The following is an 18,013-nucleotide window of genomic DNA, read 5'->3' as shown; positions in this document are numbered from 1 at the left end:
TAACTTGGCTTTAAATCTTTTCTTATCTCCATCCTCTTCTTTCAACATGTAAACCCACTTATTTTATAAAGCCTTTTTATTTGCAAGCAACTTGCATAAATCCTATGTCTTATTTTTCAAGAAAGAATCCATTTAATCTTTTATTGCAGACTCCCACTAAATCTTAGTATCCACTTGCACAACTTCACCATAACATTCAAGTTCACCAACATCTATTTAGTAAAATAGAGTATAAAGAAGGAGAGAATATTTCTAGAGGTTTACTTAGCCTTGTTGACCATCTACCATTCACTGGTGTGTGTGGTATTTGTTGTTGTGGTTATTGCACATCATGAGGAATTGTTGAAACATCATCTTTTGGAGTATCATCCAAAATTACATAATCATCTTCTTTCTTCTGATGTTGCTGCAATAGATCTTTGTATAACACTTTCTCATTGAATATGACATCCCCGCTTCTTATAATTTTATGATTTTCAAAATTCCAAAGACAATAACAAAATTCATCAATGCCATATCCAACAAATACACATTTTTTTGACTTAGCTTTCAGCTTGGTCCTATTTTTAGAATCTATATGAGCAAATGCTTCACAGTCGAAGGTCTTGACAAAAGAATAACTCACCTTCTTACCAGTCCATGCTTCCTCTAGAATACCACAAACCAAAGGAGTAGAGGGACCTCTATTAATTAAATATACAACAATATTGATAGCCTCTACCCACATGTTTAAGGGCAACCCTGTATGTAACTTCATGCTCCTTACACACTCCATTATAGTCTTGTTCACGTGTTCAACCACTCCATTTTTCTGTGGAATCCTTGGAATAGTTTTCTATCTACAAATACCATTAGTGGAGCAATAATCTTCAAATTCATGACCGCAATACTCACCACCATTATCAGATTTGAGACATTTTAATTTCTTTCCAATCTCATTTTCAACCAAGCATTTCCATTTCTTATAAGTTTGAAATACATCAGATTTATGTCTAAGGAAATAAACCCATACTTTTCTAGTTGCATCATTAATAAATGTAACATAATAATGAGAGCCATCAAGGGAAGATATCTGAGCTAATCCCCATACATTTGTATGCACAAGCTCTAATTTCTCACTTTTATTTTCCTTCCCAATTTCCACAAAACTCAGTCTCTTTTATTTTCCATACACACAACTTTCATAGAAATCCATATTAACACATTTTAGACCTAGTAAAACTTTCTTTGAATGAAGTATTTTCATACTTTTCTCACTCATATGCCCAAGTCTATTGTACCATAGTGCTATATTAGAATCTAGAACAACAATTTGTTCTTCTTGCTCAACTGCAGCCACCGTTCTTAAACATTCATTTTTCTCTAAAACAATTAAAGTATAAGGAATAATATGACCTATACAAAGATATAAGGTTCCTACTTTCACACCTTTTTCTACTATAGGGAACCTTTTGAAACCTTCCAATTTTTATCATTAAAAGTAACTACACAACCCTCATCATCGAGTTGTCCTGCTAAAATTGAAACATGTCTTACGTCATGTAGTAGCTAATAATTCTCATTCTACAACTTAATCTTAACTTTTCCCTTTTCAACAATCTAATAGGGTTCATTATCCCCCAAATAAACAATCCCAAAATCCCTTTGGACATAATCAATAAAATAACCTATATGAGGTGTAACATGAAAAGAAGCACTAGAATCTAAAACTCAAAAACTCATGAATCATCAATACTTTCTAAAGATAGAAGCAAAGCATCCTCTTCAGATTTGTTACTTACCACATTTGCCTCCTTATCTCCATCTTTATTTTTCCTTTATTTTTCTTTCGAGTCCAACAAATTTTCTTATTATGCCCTGGTTTCCCACAGTACCAGCAGTCGTTTGGTCCTCTCGTTTGAGACCTCTTCCCTTTCGACTTTCCTCTTAATTTCTCACAATTTCCAGAATTACTTATGTTAGGATTAAACCACAGACATAAATAACAATTACATGCAAATATAAACAAATCAAAAAATAATATATCACACATAAAAGAACACAAGACACCAAGATTTAACTTGGTTCACCCAATCCCTGGGCTACGTCCATTAAACAACAAGTTCGATATTATTATGATCTAGTGATTACAACCTGATTACAATCTGTAATCCTTTATAGCTCAATAGTATCGTATGAACCAATTTTGCATCACCACAATGAAATAATCCCTAACCCTAAGCCCTTTTATACAAGTATTTTAATGTTGCTTTAGGGTTACAACATGTCGGCCATATGTTAGCCATACTTTGGCCACAACATTGGCCATAGGCCAAAAAATTTATGAAGTATGTACAATACTTCCCTGATCAGTCAGCACAAACTAACAATCTCCCACTTGGGGACTGATTAGACTCCCAACTAGACAACAATCTCCCACTTGGAGACTGATCCTGTAGCAATACCACTACCACATGGGGCTCCCACTAGATCAAATCACCTTGGACTCTATTGTTCTTGTATTCATGTTTAGTCTAGAAGACCAAACGAAGCTGAAGAGGAGTTCAAATTCTCCCTTGTTACTACCTTTGTAAAGATATTTGCCAAATTATCATTTGTATGTATCTTGTCCAACTTTAATTGTCCATCCTCCAAAATTGATCGAATGAAATGGTACTGCAACTAAATGTGTTTTGTCTTTGAATGTAGAGCTGAATTCTTGGCAAGATGAATGACACTCCAACTATTGGTAAACAAATAATTATCCATTTAAGGGTGTCCCAATTCTTCCAAGATGAACTGAAGCCATATCATCTCCTTGGCTACCTCTGTAGCAACAAAATACTTTGCCTCTGTAGTGGATAAAGCATTAACCTTCTGTAACCTAGAAACTCGGCTCATAGCTACCCTACCAACATTAAAGACATAACCTGTAGTAGTTCACCTGATATCGATATCACCTGCCAAATCTGAGTCAACATAGCCCTGTAAATCAATACTAAAACCTCCAAAGTGTAAACACTTACTAGATGTTCCTCTCAAATATCTGAGAATCCATTTGACTACATTCCAATGCTCAATGCTTGGATGACTCATATACTTGCTAATGAATCCCACTACATGTACAATATCTTGCTTGTACATACCATAGCATACATCAACCTTCCTAAAACTAAAGGATATGGTACCTTGGACATCTTATCCTCTTCTTCTTGTGTTTTGCAACACATCTCCTTAGTGGACTCAAAGGACTAGGTAAAGGTGTGCTGACAACTTTAGCATTCTCCATAGAGAAATGTTACAACAACTTCTCAACATAATCAACCTAAGATAGTGTCAATTTTTTCTTCCTATCTTTGCAAATCTTCATACCAAAGATTTTTTTTGCTGCCCCAAATCCTTCATAGAAAATGCATGCACTAACTGGTGTTTTAGCCCCTTGATCTGATCCATGTTAGACCCGAATACAAGCATATCATCAACATATAAACATAAAATAATGTAGCTATCATCATCCAGCCTCTTAAAGTAAACACAATGATCTGAATGACACCTATTGTATCCATGCTCATGCATAAAACTATCAAATTTCAGATACCATTGTCAAGGTGCTTGCTTTAAGCCATATAAACTTTTCTTCAATATGCACACTAAGTTCTCATTACCTTTGACCTCAAATCCCCGTAGCTGAGCCATATATATCTCTTTAGCCAAATCACCATGAAGGAAGGCTATTTTAACATCAAGCTACTCTAAATGCAAATCTGTAGTAGTCACAATACTTAAAACAGTATGCATAGAAGTCATTTTAACGATAGGAGAAAATATCTCATCAAAATCAATGCCCTTTTTATGTGCAAATCCTTTTACAACTAACTTGACTTTAAATCTTTTCTTACCTGTATCTTCTTCTTTTAACCTGTAAACCCACTTAGTCTATAAATCTTTTTTACCTACAGGTAACTTGCATAAATCCCATGTCTTATTCTTCAACAAAGAATCTATTTCGTCGTTCATTAAAGATTCCCATTAAATCTTAGTATCCAGCTACACTACTTTATGATAACATTTGGGTTCACCAGTATTAGTAAGTAAAATTGAATACAAAGAGGGAGAAAATCTTTATGGAAGTCTAATTTGCTTTTGTTGACCATCTAACATTCACTAGTTTATGTGGTATTTATTGTTGCAATTGTTGCACATCATGAGAAATGGCTAGAACATCATCTTTTAGAGTATCATCCAACACTACATAATCATCTTCTTTCTTCTCATGTTGCTGCAACAGATCTTTGTATAACACTTTCTCATTGAATATGACATCCCTACTTCTTACAATTTTATGATTTTCAAAATTCCAAAGCCTATAACCAAATTCATTAATGCCATATCCAAAAAATACACATTTCTTTGACTTAGCTTCCAATTTGGCTCTATTTTCAGAATCTATGTGAGCAAATGCTTCACAACCAAAAGTTTTGAGAAAAGAATAACTCACCTTCTTACCAGTCCATGCTTCCTCTAGAATACCACAACCCAAAGGAGTAGAGGGACCTCTATTAATCAAATATACAATAGTATTGATAGCCTCCACCCACATGTATAAAGGGCAATCCAACATGCAACCTCATGCTCCTTGCACACTCCATTATAGTCTTGTTTATGAATTCAACAACTCCATTTTCTTATGGAGTCCTTGGAACAATTTTTTGTCTACAAATTCCATTAGTGGAGCAATAATCTTCAAATTGATGACTGCAATACTCACCACCATTATCGGATCTAAGACATTTTAATTTTTTACCAATCTCATTTTCAACCAAGCATTTCCATTTCTTAAAATTTTGAAATACATTAGATTTCTATCTAAGGAAATAAATCCATACCTTTCTAGTTGCATCATCAATAAATGTAACATAATAACGAGAGCTTCCAAGGGAAGATACCCGAGTCAGTCCCCATACATTGGTATGCGCAAGCTCTAATTTCTCCTTTTTGTTTTCCTTCTCAGTCTTCACAAAACTCACTCTCTTTTGTTTTCCATACACAACTTTCACAGAAATCCATATTAACACATTTCAAACCTGGTAAAACATTCTTTGAATGAAGTACTTTCATACCTTTCTCACTCATGTGCCCAAGTCTATTGTGCCACAACATTGTATTAGAATTTATAGCAGCTATTTTTTCTCCCTTCTCAACTGTAGCAATTGCTCCTAAACATTCATTTTTCTCTGAAACAATTAAAGTAGAAGGAACAAAATGACTTGTACAAAGATATAGTGCCTACTTTCACACTTTTTGCTACTATGAGGGAACCTTTTGAAACCTTCCAATTTTTATCATTAAAAGTAACTACACAACCCTCATCACCAAGTTGCCCTGTTGAAATTAAATACCTACTCAGCCTTGGAACATGTCTTACCTCATGTAGTAGCCAATGATTCTCATTCTATAACTTAATCTTAACTTTTTTCTTTCTAACAATCTGATAGGCTTCATTATCTCCCAAATAAACAAGCCCAAAATCCCCTTGGACATAATCAATGAAATAACCTCTATGAGGTATAGCATGAAATGAAGCACCAAAATCTAAAACCCATGAATCATCAACACTTTCTGAAGATAGAAGCAAAACATCCTCTTTAGATTTGTTACCACATTTGCCTCCTTGTCTCCATCTGGTTTATCTCCATCATTTTTCTTTTAAGTCTAACAATCTTTCTTTTTATGCTATAGTTTCCCATAGTACTAGCAACCATTCAGTCCTCTCGATTGAGACCTCCTCCCCTTTGACTTTCTTCTTGGTTTCCCATGATTTCTAGAAATACTTCCTCTCTTAGTTGTTCTACCTCTGCTTTGTGCTTTCAAAGCACTTCCTGATATAGATCCACTTAAGATTTTCTTACGAGTTTCCTCACTCAGAATAACACCGATCACATCATCATATTTTAGGGTACTAGATCCAGGAATAAAATTACTCACAATCATTACCAAGCCATTCTAGCTTTCAGGCAAAGAACACAAAATCAAGAAAGCCCTAATTTCTTCATCAAAATTGATACCCACAGAAGATAACTGACTAGCAATAGTATTAAATTCATTTAAATGATCCACAATAGATCCACCTTCTGCCATTTTCATATTAAATAAATGCTTCATGAGAAATACCTTGTTTAAAGTGGAGGGTTTTTCATACAGTTTCACTAGGGTTTGCATCAACTCTTCTATCATCTTTGCTTTTGTAATATTAAATGCCACTGATGGTGCCAAGCATAATCGAATGCTTCCAAGTGCCTTTCTATCCAAAAGATCCCAATCATTATTTGACATAGATCCTTGATCCTTGGGTTTTCCTTCCAAAAGCTTCCATAAATCCTTTTGATAAAGATAGTCTTCCATTTGCATCTTCCATAACTAAAAGTTTTGCCCATTAAACCTATCAACCCTCAACTTACCCTTGTCTTCCATCGCTTCCACTCAACTATGAGACTTTCTTCCAGAGAATAACTGAAAAAAAACCTCATTCTAATAGCACTTGTTAGGATTAAATCACAGACATAAATAAAAATTACATGCAAATTTAAACAATTATAAAAAAGAACACAAGACACCAAGATTTAACGTGGTTCACCTAATCCCTAGGCTACATCCACCAAACAACAAGTCTGATATTATTATGATCCAGTGATTACAACCTAATTACAATTAGTAATCCCTTATAGCTCAATACCACCACAAGAACCAATTTTGCATCACCATAATGAAATAATCCCTAACCCTAAGCCCTTTTATACAAGTATTTTTATGCCACTTTAGGGTTACAACATGTTGGCCATACATTTCCCACAATGTCGGCCACGGGCCAAAGAATTTATGAAGTATGTACAGAACTTTCCTGATCAGTCACCACAAACTAACAACTTCCTCTCTCAGTCATTTTGCATCAACTTTGTGTGTTCAAAGCACTTTCAGATGTAGATCCACGTGACGTTTTCCTACGAGTTTCCTTACTCAAAATAACACTGATCACATCATCATATTTTAGAGTATTAGATGTAGAAATGGAATTACTCACATCCATTACGAAGCCATTCCAATTTTTAGGCAAAGAACACAACATCAAGAGAGCCCTATTTCCTCATCAAAATTAATACCCATAGAAACTAACAAGTAACAATATTAAACTCACTTAAATAATCTGCAATAGATCCACCTTTTGCCATTTTCATATTAAATAAATGCTTGATGAGAAATACCTTATTTGAAGCAGAGTGCTTTTCATACAATTTCGCTAGGGTTTCCATCAACTCTTTCGTTGTCTTTTCTTTTGTAATATTAAATGCCACTGATGGTGCTAGGCATAATCAAGTGCTTCCAAGTGTCGTTCTGTCTAAAAGATCCCAGTCATCATTTGTCATAGATCCCTGATTCTTGGTTTTCCTTCCAACGAATTCCATAAATCTTTCTGATAAAGATAATCTTCCATAACTGAAAGTTTTGCCCATTAAACTTGTCAACCCTCAGCATACCCTCATATGCCATCTCTCCCACTTAACTATGAAACTCCCATTAAACAATGAGATTTTCCTATAGAGGATAATTGAAAAACAACTTCGCTCTGATAACACTTGTTAGGATTTAACCATGAACAAAAATAATAATTACATGCAAATATAAACAATATTAGAAAATAATAGATCACACATAAGAGAACACAAGACACTAATATTTAATGTGGTTCACCCAAACCGTGGGCTATGTCCACCAAACAACAAGTCCAATATTATTACGATCTAGTGATTACAACCTAATTACAATCTGTAATGCCTTACAGCTCAATACCACCACAAGAAGCAATTTTTGCATCACCCACTATGAAACAATCCCTAACCCTAAGCCCTTTTATACAAGTATTTTTGTTGCTTTAGGGTTGAAATTAGTTACAACATGTTGGCCATAAAATGCCAATATAGTAGCTCCCAAAAAAATTCTTAGGGGCTTTGCCCTTGAACCCTCGACAACACGGCCCCAACTATGTTGGGTGCTGCCATCCCCAAACCCCCACTCGGGTCTAGCCTGGCCCTGAACCCCACCAAGGAATTATGAAGTATGCATAGTACTTCCCTAATCAGTCACCACAATCTAAGATTTTGTACTCCTTTTTCATACCATAACTCAACTTTTCCTTTAGGTTCTCTTGTTATCTCATTTGATCAAATCCTCTTCATCAATTAAACAAATGATAGTACTCACATCAACTAAGCAATTGTGTCACCAAAAAGTAGCAGGTTTGACATCAGTGACAACACAGTGATTGTTCCATTATAGGTTCTTCACTTCAAAATAATCTCATATCGACATTAATATGATACTTCTTAACCCTTTCCATTATTAATTTATTTCTACTTATGGTCCTTAATTAAATAAAATATCACTAAATATGGAATTATTTCAATTTATGATCCATTAATAAATATCATTACATAATAAACTATTCCCATTTATCATCTTTTAATAAATCAAAAAGCATTGTTCGAATTCGCACACCCATATGTGCTTACCATTAATGTCATATGAAAAATGCAACTATATGACTATACGACTTACCTCTCGAGCTGGTGTTAAATTCATTTTAGGGTCAGTCCTTATGGTATTGGGTCAATGTCCTTCAATGCTCCCATGAAGTTTATCTTTTTCCAATACTAGTGTTGTTTTGTCTGACTATGAGGTGATGAGGATGACCAATCGGTCTGCTATGGGCTAGGTCATTCCATGCTGTTGTTGGTTTATTGTTTGATGGACACTGCATTCAGAAACAAGTCTCAATCCTTCATCTTTAATTGTTGGGTTTTCCAATTGGACGACGTGGTTTTCTATTCTTTAATCACCTTTTCATGCCTTCGTATCTAGGATCCCGTTTGCCTATAAATATGCATCTATTAATTTTAGAGTGATGTCACTTGGCATGGGTGATTTATTGTTCTATTTAATTAGTTTTGACTCTACTTTTTTCAATTTATTTCTTTTATTTCTTTTATCTTTTTATAGTAATAATAATGTTAGTATTTATAATGGTGGCATTAAAGTTACCCTTAAAAATAATTCATGTAACCTATGTCATTTCGAAAATATATAGTGATAATTTTTATATTTTATTAAATAACGATGATAAATTGTTCATTATATATATATATATATATATATATATATATATATATATATATATATATATATATATATATATATATATATATATATATATATATATATATATATATATATATATATATATATATATATATAATGAACAATTTATCATCGTTATTTAATAAAATTAAGCTCCATTACAAATAAGCACAGGTAATTACGTGACCTTTTCCTTCAATGTTTCAAACCTTTTATTTACGTCACATGTCCATTTGGAATCCTTTTTATCTCCACTTATAGTTTCAGTCATAGCATTATAGATAGAACTAAATTTTTTGATAAACTTTCTATAAAAGCTTGTCAATCCATGAAATGATCTAACCTCCCCAAAATTCTTGAGCATAGGACAATCAAGAATAGCTTTTACCTTCTTGGGATCCATCTTGAAACCATCATAAGTTCTACCTTCATAAAAGAATTTTTCTTCAAATTTATCAATAACTTCTCTTCCTTCATCTATGTAAAACTTGCTTGATATTCTCAAGGTATTATTCTTTAGTCAAATTGTAGATCAATATGTCATCAAGCTATACATCACAGACTTACCCAAAAATTTCTTCAAATAATCATTTATCAACCTCATAAAAGTACTAAGTGCATTAGTTAAACGAAAAGGCATAACCAACCACTCATACAAACCCTCATTAGTCTTAAGAGAAGACTTCCATTCATCACATTCTCTAACTCTAATATGTTGATATCCACTTTTGAAATCAATCTTTGTAAAATATTTTTCTCCTCTCAATCTAACTATAATGCCATCCATCCTAGTCAAAGGAAACCTATAGCTCCAAGTATCAAATCCATATACTGACTTATACTTCTTGTATACATGAAAAACCTACCTATCAAGAGCACGCCTAAACAAGGAAAACACTAGTTGTACATGTCCATATATCAAGATTCAAACAATAAACAACTAAAGCTAATTGCATTTTCCTAAGCTAAATAATTGATAGATATGAGTCCCATGCAACCTTAGAGCAACTCAACAAGGACACTTGTGTGAACTTTGTCGGTGTGCTCTAGTTGGAGGGATGTGGATGTGCTCTCCCAAACACAACTATTTGAATCCCAAAATGATTTGAAATGACATGCAAGATGTATAAAACTAACTAGATATTAAGAGAGTGCTTCAAACAATGGTTATGGATACAACCATTGTAATGCCTTGCTCGGGAACCCAAAAGAAATAAACCTAATATGTTACAAATTTTACAAATTTTAAAAAATAAAATAAAAATTAAACAACATTATAGTAGCAATAATGTAGAAGCAATATATACATACACATCAAATACACATAAGCAATTACAAATACAATTTCAATTCCTCAAGGGTTTCTTCATGTTGAGTCACATTTAAGAAAGTTTTATTAATAAGTTTAAGTCTCAATTACAATGTCCATAATCATAAAATGAATAAACACATACATAGTCATATAAGCAAATGCATAAGTACAACTAATAATATGAAAGCACATCTAATGAATAACATCCACTGCACATGTCATAGGGTATGTGAAAATAGATACAAGTACATCAATATACAATACGATATTTCGTAGGATCTCAAAACACATGATACATAGATACATCAAATGAATAGAAGTCTTCAAGATAAGAGGAATAATGGTAATGGTACCACTGCATCAAAGAGCATCCAACATTTGTCAATCTGAGGGGGACCCAAATGGTAAGAATACACTACCTTCTAATTGTGTGGTTGCCTAATTAGGCTCCCACTCCCATCGTGTAGGAGAGATAATATACAATTTGTACACAAATAATCAAATCATAAAATAATCCTAGGCAAGGAATCCTAATAGTCAAAACTACCTCAAGAGTAACACAAGCTACTCAAGAAGAAGAGATAATCAAAATCAAAAGGACAATCATCCAATACTAACACCACATACCAAGTCAACATAAAAATACCAAGATGAAAAATATAAAACCACCTCAAAATCAATGTCAAGTGTCACAAGCACAATGACCAACATATAACAACTATCATCAATAAAAGTAAACTACCAATCACTAACTCCAACAATTAAAAAACACCACTAATGAATAACTAGTCATTCATTAATAAAAGTCAACTATAAAAAATAAATGACATCTAATCAATGAGTAATAACTCACAATAAATACACTATCAAGAGCAATATCCAACAAGCACACCACTAGAGACAAATATAAAAAAATCATGAAGGAGACTTAGGCTACATACTATGGAGTGTCATCACATGAGTCAACTCTAGAGTTACCTTGGTAGTCTCTCAGGACCCTGGCCCCCTAGTGACTCTATACGTAACCAGAATACCCTTTCATGATGATGAGAAAACTAGTCATACCTCTCAAGATATCATCTCCATCTCATCCTTAGTTTATACAAGCACTTAAGGCATGGACAATAAAAAATTTCAAGCACTCAAGGCATGGACAATAAAAAATTTCTAACTTATCTTTTTAATGTATCTCAAGGAAAAGAGCCAGTTAAGATATTTTAATTAATATGTTATCACTTGTTACACAACTTACAATGAGTTACCCTAGCAACCACTTTGAGCCCCGGTCCCCATTGCAAGCGACTCCTATAGACATGCACTTAGACTACCTTCTCAAAAATCACAAAGCACAATAGTGTCTCATACCACAAAAAGTAATATTGATCAAATTTGGTTTCTTAATAGACAATTCAAAAAATAACATTGGTTTAGAAAACTCGAGATCTCAAAATTGCTCAATAGCATAAAACTCATAAAACATAAATTTTAATTCAAATCATAAAGTTCATTATGGCATTCAATCAAATAATCATAAAAGAAATCTCAAAAAATTGCCTCTAGTTCACATCCTAACTTGGCCAACTAAATAACTCACAAAGAAAAACCATCATGAAAATAAACATCATAAGACTATAAATAGAATATTAGAAAACACATAGTTTTCAGCCACATGATTTAAATCCACCAATCTCTCTTGTTTAGTTTGGGTCATAAGGATGTATTTAGAAATAAAGTAAGAATATATATGTTAATATAAATTGTTATGTTGATATACTTATTTAAAATAATAAGTATTTAAATATTCAATCTTTTTGTGTATATAAAATATCATGCAATATTATCATGTTATTAATTTAAATAATCTTAATCATAAATGATTTAATTAATAACATAAATGTATATTATTATATCTAAATATTGATATTAATTTCAATTACTAAAATATTAATATGACTTTTATTTAAGTCTAATATATATATATATATATTTTAAATTCATTATGTAACTAGAGATACAATTATAAATTTAATTAAATTAGTTATAATTTCTCTCATAAAGTCAAATAGTTATTAACTAAATAATTACAAAGTGAACTCTACCACAACTTCTCTTAAAATATAATAAAATTATAAATATTTATTTAATAACTTCTCTCTTGCATTAATAAATATTAAATTATTTATATGCAACTAAGAGTTTAATTAAACTTAAAGAATTACTAATATTACTAACATTCACTTTAACTAAATGAATAATATTTATTTAAATTTTTAGAAATTAATAAATAATTTTAAAATTTTATTTTTAAATAACTAATTTATTTTTAATTAATTATTTATTTTTTTAAAAATAAATATATTAAAAATTTTAATTATATTAAATAAAAATACACATGCAATTAGTATTTTTGCATGTCTTTGATCTGTTAAATCATGCAACCATACTATACATATATTTCTATTTTTAGCATATTTATTTTCACATGCAACCCTACTATACTTATCTTTCTATTTTTAGCATATTTATTTTCACATGCATATAATCATACTATACTTAGCTTTTTATTTTTAACATATTTATTTTCACATGCATGTAACCATATTATACTTAGCTTTCTATTTTTAACATATTTATTTTCATATGCATGTAACCACACTATACTTAGTTTTTTATTTTTAACATTTTTTTTTCGCATGCATAAGTTTAGTTACAACATGTTTTCCTCTCAATTAATTTTTTTTCCTTTTTTCCAATAAATTTTGCAATTAAATTATTTTAGATATAAGAATAATATTATCTATATTTAGAAAATTCATGATAATCTCATGGTTCTAAAGACAAATTTAAAGTTGAAACTCTAACTGTTCAATTTATTGTTTTTTCTTTCAATTTTCAATAATCAATGTTTTGTTATATTAGAAAGAGGTTTATAAGAATACAATGAGTTTTCAAACCCCACCTCAAAATCACAGCTAAAATTTGAGACAATTTGTGAATGCATGCAAATCCAAACCCTTTGAAACTTTTAACAATTCTTTTGATCCAATACTGAATTTTGCTCCCCAAAATCCGTGTATCTAAAAATGAGGTCTAATTTCCTTAATAAAGAGTTTTCCCCCAAAATGAAGGCTTTGATCATGCAATCATGTGAAAATTCTTTGTTATTAATTACTATATTTTAATTTTCATGCACACAGTTTATGCAATTCCATTAAAATAAACTTTATTAAATTAAAGCTTTCTCTCCCTTATTAAATCATGCGACATTTTTAATATAATATTTATTAATTTAACTAATAATATTGTTTAGAGTTTATTAAAAATAAAACTTCCAAATAAATTATTATTAAATTAAATAAATATAAATATGCCTAAATTATAACTTTAATCAAATCTTTTAAATTTAATTCTTTCATGCACATTTAATTTTTTTTAAAATTAAAATATTCTTTTATATTTTCTTTTCCTCCACTTGTTAATTAGTGCAAGCACTAATTAAAACATAGTTTATTATTTAAATTAATAATAATAATCAAAGCTCATTGTTTAAATGCAACTCTAATTTAATTATTATTAAATAAATAATTATAATAAAATAATATTAAATCTTTAATATTTTAATATTTTAATTCTTTTTTTGTCCAATTTTCAAATTAGACTTTTAAATTAAATCTTTTAAACCAAAGTACATAAATTTAACTAATTAATAATTAATTAAATATTATTATATTATAATTTCTCTTAAACCAATTTCTTAAATTTAGACTTTTAAATTAAAGCACATAGTTAATTAGTTTTTTAATTAATTAAATATTCTCATGCTTTAATTTTTTTTTAATCAAATAATATTTAATAATTCTTAATATGATATGATTAACTTAAATATTATAATTAAATCATTTACCAAATAAATCACATAGTGAAATCTACATAAAAGCAACATTACCAAAACATACCAAAACTCAAAATCAAACAACACAGACAAAGATAAACTCACGAGTTTTAAAATGGTGGAAAGTTAGTTACGAGTCCTCCTTGCAAGACAAGTATTTAGGCTATGGCTAGGATTGGACCTGAACATTATCTCACCATTCTTCCTATTGAGTTATTGTGATAGGGCATGCTCATCTTAACAATTTAGAGAAGTCGATGCCTGGTACCTACATCCTGCATAAAAGATGAGCATGTACATGTATATAAATATATCTAAACTAAACAAGCAATGGTAGGGAGTGGTACATCATGTAGATCTTAACTAGCAGGTGACTACGACTCCCTCCCTTAACCACATCAAACACGACAAATAGAAAGATAAAAGAGACACATGCACCATACACATGCAAGTATGAGGTAAGTACTATAATATTTTTTAAGTCAAACATCAGCTGCTTAGATAAAATTATACATCGGTACAAATATGAAGTAATCATCATTAAAGCGTCATTAATGTGCTAGTAATCATAATCATCAATAAACAAGTGGGAGAATGTTAGGAATAAGGTGTCTCAACCTTGTATAATTCCTATTCTTATTATTTGTTTTGTAAAATGTATTTCTTGCAAATAATGTTGATGTGTCGACATCTTGAATTGTGTGTAAGGAGATCATGACTAAAACGGTTATGACGGATTCCTATGACACGTAAGAGCTATGTTAGGAAGATTCAATGACAGGTGAAGACATGTGGCAACTAAGATATTTGAGTACTGTACACTCTACCCCAATAAAATTTTTTTGGGGTTCCTATTTTCTCGGAGAATGGTAAAACCCTAATATAGTTTACCTTTGGGAGTAGCCCTAAAGTGAAGTGCATGATATAAGCATTTTTAGGGTTGCGAAGAGATGTGATGCGAAAAGGGTGTATTGTTGGTACTGCGAGTAGCTACTGGAGTCTTCTGTTGTCGATGTCGAGCTTGCATTGCAAGTGTATTGTAATCTTTTGTTGAAGATAATACATTGTGTAGGTTCTGAAGGGGTGGGGTTGTTTTACCGAAAGGTTTTTCCCCACCGAAAAATCCTTGTGTTATATGTTCCTTTCTCTGTCTATTTTCTGTATGCATGGTTGGCTGCAATATTGTTGTTTACATGATATTGAATCTGTAAGTGAAATTTTTTTTAATAGGATTTGCATCATACTTTCCTTATGAGATTAGTGTAGGAAGCTGTTTCCGCACCTGAGTTTCCTTACAAAATATAGTCAATTAAGTAATCATCGTTAATATATCTCTAGTCCAAGTTATGAAATAATCTTTGAAACTAACACATCCATGAAATAGACATAAACATAGTTTGGTAAATATAATGGAAAAGTAAACTATGGGTGGACACTACAACCATATTCTAAGTATTCAAGGAAGGTGAATATGGATGCAAGAAAATAAACTAAGTTAACAATGCAAATGAAAATGAATTAGAAGCTACCAAGGGTTAGCAAAATGCATAAAACAACTTAAGAGCTCTAGAACTATACTAGCATGATAACAATGCAAATGAGGGATATGATGAATGCTTGAGACAAGAGCTCTATTTATAGGCTTGAGAGAGGCCTTAAGGAGGTGGCATCTATGTGGCATCCACATAGGTGCCACAAGGGAGACACATGGGCTACGAAGACAAGCCATGCAAAGGTCAACATAAGCCTTTTTGGTAAAAGAGACGGCTCAAGGTTTGCTCACACATGTGAGCAATCTTCAAGAAGGAAAGGAGGACAAGCATGTAAGAGTGTAAGAGACTTTTAAATAAATTAATAAAAGGGGGTCTTTCTTGGGTTTTGAGTTTCTCACACATTTGTGAGCAAACACTTAGGGACTGAAAAGTGTTTAGGAGGGTATTTAGGATAATAAAGTGGGATTAACTAGTGGGTAGGCTTAGAAGGATGAGACTGATAGGTGGTAGACTAGGTTTTAGGCGGGATTAAGATTAAATTAAATCATAGGATTATATAATTTTAATAAAGTGGAGGGATTTAAATAGATTAGAATTTATTTAGAAGGGGATTTATGGAGCACTATGCATTAAATTTTTTTAACACATTAGAGGGGATGTATTCAAATTAAATTTAAATGCATTAGGAACGTGAACTTATTTAATTAAATAAATTTAATTTAATAAATAATCAATTATAGTGTCAAGGGAAAAATTAATAAATTAATAGTGTTTAAGACAATTTTAAGTGTCTACACTTCTCATAGTGGGTAATCAATTAGGAACATTATCAGAATAATATCTTGAAATATAGTCAACAAATATCTAATCTATGGTTCATGCTCAAGCTCATCTTGTTTTTTTGTCTTCCTAGGGATCAAAGCAAAGCAAACATTCTATTTATTCATATCTTTTACAAACTCATTTCTATCAACTAAACAAACTCTTACAAAAGTACACTAACTTTCATCAAATTTCTCAACTAAAGTCAACAATATTTGTTTCTTTTCATTAGCCAAAATAGTATATTGATTGAATCTATCATCATGCAAAGCTTTTCTATCATATTGCTAGGGTCTCCTCAAAAGTATATGACAATAATCCATAAGCATGACATCACACAAAACTTCATCAAAGTAATTCCCAATTTTAAATTTCACAAGGCATAGTTCACTTACTAGGAATTTATGTTCATCCTTGATCCAAGCAATGTGATAAGGGTTATGATGCTCTAACCTTTGCAAATTCAATTTAGTCACCAATTCCTCATATGCCAAATTCTTAGAGCTGCCACTATCAATGATCACTTTACAAAATTTATCTTCAATCTTACATATGGTCTTAAAAGGACTTTTCCTCACAACAAGTTCATTTTCCAACTGCTCATTCCATAAGGTTCTTCTCATCATTAGGTTCTCTCCTTTCTTAGGTTCATTAGGTACATTAGTAGATTCTTCTTGAATCAAAGCATTTTTTCTTGTACTTCCCATTTTATTTCTAGAAAAGTTACATTCAAAAGTTCTATGTCCTTCTTCACCACATTTATATCAAGTTCCCTTAAACCAATATCTATCTTCTCTCTTTCCATTACTATTATTCCTAGAGCGACCAATATAATTACCTCTAGTGTAGTTACCCCTTCCTTTTCTTCCACTTTCTTCTTTCCATTGTGATTTACCCTTGATATGAGTTTTTAAATATGCAACTTTCTCCATAAGATCTTCCTCTACTACGCTGAAATATTCCACCTCTAGTTATTTGTCTATTTTCATGTTTCTTTGCCAAAATTTCTTCATCTTTCAAGGTATACAAATATGCTTCTTCAACATTCTCCATCTTTACAAAGCCAATCCCAACCTTTATAGAAGTTCTTAAAACATTCAAGTATCTAGAAACCTTCTCAACTTCATCATCAACATGTCCAAATCTAATATCGAACTTGTAGAATTTTTTAGAATAATCTTTCACAGTCATATATTTCTATCTCAAGTTCTTTATTCTTCTAAAAAAACTAACTTGATAATCAACAAGAAGGAATTTATTTTTCAACTTACCAAAAATCTTTACCGAAGTCTTGATATTTTCTTTTCCTCTTCTTTATCTATTAGT

Source organism: Cupressus sempervirens, chromosome 11 (genome assembly GCF_028749045.1).
Source record: "Cupressus sempervirens isolate cs-2001-9-10 chromosome 11, ASM2874904v1, whole genome shotgun sequence".
In the NCBI taxonomy this organism is placed as follows: domain Eukaryota; kingdom Viridiplantae; phylum Streptophyta; class Pinopsida; order Cupressales; family Cupressaceae; genus Cupressus; species Cupressus sempervirens.
This window is presented reverse-complemented; position numbering follows the sequence as displayed.